Genomic DNA, 4,954 nt, shown 5'->3' on the forward strand with positions numbered 1-4,954 from the left:
TAGATAGATAGATAGATAGATAGATAGATAGATAGATAGATAGATAGATAGATATCCCTGTGTGTGCGTGTATGTATAAACTTATATATATAAATGAGTGGGAGAAAAATAGATAATCAAGAATACCTCTTTAGATAAATATTCCTAAGTGCATTTGTTATATATAATATTGTGATATGATGATGAAATTGTTTTTCTAGCGATGAACATTTTCTTTAATGTGTCTCTTTTGTAAATGTGAATTTTACTCGCTTAGGAATAAAATGGTTTATAGAATTCCCGAAGTGTTTCAGTATATATAAAGCTGACAATGGAGAAAAAGTAGATTCAACACATTTTGAAGGTTATTTGATATTAATTGATTTTGAAACATGCGCAGTGCTTGATTATTTTTCAGGAGAACATTTAGATTATAATGCGAAAATGTAAATATTGATTTCTTCTTCTTTTAACACGACTACAAAACGTATTGTCAAAAGGGATTAAGATTTTATACAGAGACAGCTCCCAAAACGCAATGAGAATAAACACAATTACAAAAGAAGGTAAAAAAAAGAAGTGACGCAATTATTTTTTTGTCTAGTATAACAATAAAGATTTCTTCTAAAGATTTCTTCTACAACAACACTATTATAATCATAACAATAATGGTAGCAATAATAATAATAATAATAATAATAATAATAATAATAATAATAATAATAATAATAATAAGAAGAAGAAGAAGAAGAAGAAGAAGAAGAAGAAGAAGAAGAAGAAGAAGAAGAAGAAGAAGAAGAAGAAGAAGAAGAGACCCGATCGGAAGATGAAATAAAATGCAAATCTAACGGAAAATAATAATCGTAATCGTAATATTAATAAGCCTTTCTACAAAAGGCACAAGGCCTTAAATTTTTTTGGGGGGGTGGCGGAGGAGTGACAGTCGAGTACATCGACCCCAGTACTCATTTGGTACTTATTTTATATTAACCCCGAAAGGATGAAAAGTAAACTAGACCGCGGTGGAATTTGAACTCAGAACGTAAATTCGGGCAAAAACCGCTGAGCATTTCACCCGGCGTGCTAAGGTTTCTGCCAGCTCGCTGCCTAAATCATCATAATGACAGTTCTTTCTGCTGAACGCATAAGACTTCAAGTGTTGCTGGGAGGGATTAAGTCGATTACACTGACACCATTGCGTAACTGGTACTTATTTAATCGACACCGAAAGGATGAAAGACAAAGTCGACTGCGGCAGAATTTGAACTCAGTACGTAGTGGCACACGAAATAACGCTAAGCATTTCGGCCTGCGTGCTAACGATTCTGCCAGCTACCCGCCTTAAACATCATAATGATAATTCTTTTACTGGAAGCAGAAGTCTTGAAATTTGGGGTGAGGGATTAGGTCGATTACATTGACCCCAGTGCGTAACTGGTATTTATTTAATCGACCCCGAAAGAATGAAAGGCAAAGCTGATGTTGGCAGAATTTGAACTCAGAACGTAGTGGCACACGAAATAGCTCTCACCAATTCGCCTGGCGTGCTAACGATTCTGCCAGTCCACCACCCGATTCATCATCATAATAATAATCATCTCCACAAAATCAACTCGCACTTTCCCATAAAACCCCAAAAGGTCAGGCCTTGTATCTATAGTAGATAGGATTATAACTATCACTTTCGCACGCAGGACCAAAATAATTTGCGGCTTTTATTGTCTTTATGTTCTGAGTTCATTTTCCCCTAAGGTCGGTTTTGCCGTTTATCACATTGGGGTTGATAAATGAAGAATCAGTTGTGCACAGTAATCGACCACCCGCTTCTCCATAATTTCAGACCTTGTGCTTATAGTAGCAGAAAACGTTTCATCATTACTTTTTTGTTTAATGCTTTTCTTAACTGCACTGTATTTACTTGTACAAGTTGGTAAATATTAATAAATTGACTTAAACAGACTTGGCATTTTTTCATGACAAGTATTCCCGATAAAGCCGTCAGGTCCGAGATCAATAGAGAATTCCAGATTACTCAGAGTGTACAACGATTCCAAATAAAATATGACTAACACAAGAAAGGAACTTGAGACGATAGTAATGCACAAGACAACAACGAAGATAAGCGAACTATCAACGCCACATAATACAAAATCTTAATCCATGTTTAAAAAAGATATCTTCCTGAAAATATCTCCGTGAAAACATGCGTGACGAAAACGACAAAAGAACCCGTGACAAGAAGGACGTTCAGAATAATTAAGGATTCCAGTGTAATAAGGTAATCTATATCAGTAAAAAGTAGTTTAAATTCAAAGTAACACCAACTAAACATTGTGCGCAAATCGAAAAAAGATATCCAAGCACGAAGTGAACTTCACACAGCAAGAGAGTCTAAGCTAAGAGGAGAACTGACGTAACAATTCAGTACACGACAATAAAACATCCTAAACCCGACCATTCAATCTGCTAGAAACAAAAACTTCATATCCTTCAGGTAACGTCTTGTCGTCCTAAAAGTAAGCAGCGAAAGAATTTACGATTTTCACATGCTTTCTGATCAAAGGTCTATGCCCGCGCAGTTGATACGCAGTTAGCTTTTAACAAACAGTTTCGACAGAAACCTGCCTCAGTCACACTGCTCAGCTGTAAGAGGAATGTGAGGTCACAGTGTCATACTATTTCCACGTCATCTTTCTTTTATATACACAGTTATATAAATTATAAATTATGCATCTCATGAGACATTCCCCACAAAGCTGCGGTTTTTAATTATTTTTTTTCTGCTGCTGTTATGCAGATTACTTTCACCTTCAAACCATATCGTGTCATATAAAACATGTGGCTCTCCGATACTTTATAGCTTTCTAAAATTAAATTTTCTATTGATGCATTTCTTTTTGTTCTAAAGATACAGAGAGACTTGTTTGCAGCAATTCCTAGAAGTCAAGCTACCGGTTAGAATATCACTCATTTGCTCAGCAGAGTTGCAATTTTACTCTGAATAATCAATGTTTCTGATGATTTTAAATTAGATATTTGTGAGTTCTTTTTGGGTTTATAATTGTTTTACTGCTGTTGCCTTTTAATAATCTGCTAATTACTCGAGCGTCATGTCGTTGCCAATCTTCATAATTACGCCATTTATGTTAATAATCTCCTTTTATTAAATCTACTGGGGCTAATGAACTCCTTCTTGGAACTGCATAGCAGCACTTAATATTTTTTCTCAGAGGGAAATTATATCAAATAATTATGATTTCAAACACATTTCCTTTACATATCAGATTTTAAGCGATATAATGGCAATTCCATATCAATGTTTAACATGTTAAGCAACTAAATCGTATTTTTAAGGAACAGGTATTATCGATTTTCATGTGCAAAGAGGTTTACCTTCATTAGAATGATTGGCATAACCTCAAAACAAGGAATTTACAATCATCGAGGAGCAGATGATTGGAATTTGTACCATCCTAATACACATGTATTTCACTGTATTTCACTCGTTGTTCGTATCAGTGGCTCCATAATAAAGGTGTGTAACATGATAATGCATATCATTTGATCAAGAAGTGTAAATAAACTGAAGGAATGAAAACCTGAATCTACAGACATTTGTAGTCTTTAAAAACGTGGCCATGGCTTCATACAGATTTTTTCCTCTCGTTTAATTTCCAAACACATCTTATTGTGGCTACATCCTGCGAGGAAATATGTATTATTATAAGTTATTATAAGTTAATCATACATATAGGCAAAAATATATTTACATCATATTTAAACATTTGGATATAAATATTTCAAATAACGGAAATTGTCGTACATGTATCAATTATTTCAGCAAAAATAGTTTTCTGAATGATTGTACATTTGCATATATCTTGAAATGACAGTAGAACCAACAAAATATAAGAGCAGATTGACTATAAAAGAAAACAAAATCAAACGAATTCTAAAAGTGTTTAAATGAAAGCTAACATTGCATAAATTCATTTTACAAATTTAACCCTATTTCTTACTATTGTTAAATGAACATCAACTAAAATAGTTTTTACGTGACATTAATGGAATATATACAAGCATAAAGATTTAGTATGAAAGCGCTTAGGAAATTTTAATAATATTTATTCTTACTTCCATTCAATACATGTAGCGAACAACCATCCATAACAATTTTAGTTTTCTTAGAACATACACTTTATTATGAGGCATACAGGAAAGTCAAATTTAATCTCAGAAGTTTGAAAATAACAACCATGAATTATGCACCAGTATGGAATAGTGTAGCTGAGAATCTGACATCCGAACTGGTTGGTATTGTGTTCGATTATGATGTACAATAATTCTGGCAAAACAATCCGATTTTAAACTCGAGTAGAACAAAGCTTTGTAAGTTTCAGTCGACAGAAGCAAGCTGTGAGAGATGCAGATTATGTGTGCATACTTCCTTTCAAATATATAGGGTCCATTTCTTTATACACACAAACAAAACACACGCACATAATTATATATATTATTTTATGCATGTGTGTCAGTGATTCACGTCTCTGTATGTGCGAGTTAAGAAAATTATATTTTGTATATATGCTGGATTTCTCTGTTCATTTTCATTCCCTATAGGTAAACGATGCTGTCACACTCCTAATTAAATTTTGATTAATTCTTGAATACTCTTAAGGGTATTATTCTTTTCTCAATGACTTCGATACAATGAACCTCATACTTATTCATATCTATCTATCTATCTATCTACCTATCTATCTATCTATGTATCTATGTGTCTATCTAACTATCTATCTATCTATCTATCTATCTATCTATCTATCTATCTATACAAATAGGTTATCTATTCATTATGCATTTGTCATATGTGTTTGCGTGTGTGTGTGTGTATGTAAAACTAATATCTATCTGAAGTAAACATTCTCGGAGCAAAATATTCAGCGTTTCATTCGTGCATATTCAAAAGTTCAAT

At 33.3% G+C, this 4,954-nt stretch overlaps 1 protein-coding gene across 6 annotated transcripts in view; it reads right to left on the reverse strand.

Annotated features, from left to right (window-relative positions):
- The window catches only part of LOC106881627 (protein lev-9), a 421,933-nt gene that overhangs the window by 130,135 nt on the left and 286,844 nt on the right, over positions 1 to 4,954 (reverse strand). The gene's annotated exons all lie outside the window — the stretch shown is intronic.

The sequence above is a fragment of the Octopus bimaculoides genome, chromosome 8 (assembly GCF_001194135.2).
Source record: "Octopus bimaculoides isolate UCB-OBI-ISO-001 chromosome 8, ASM119413v2, whole genome shotgun sequence".
Taxonomy (NCBI): domain Eukaryota; kingdom Metazoa; phylum Mollusca; class Cephalopoda; order Octopoda; family Octopodidae; genus Octopus; species Octopus bimaculoides.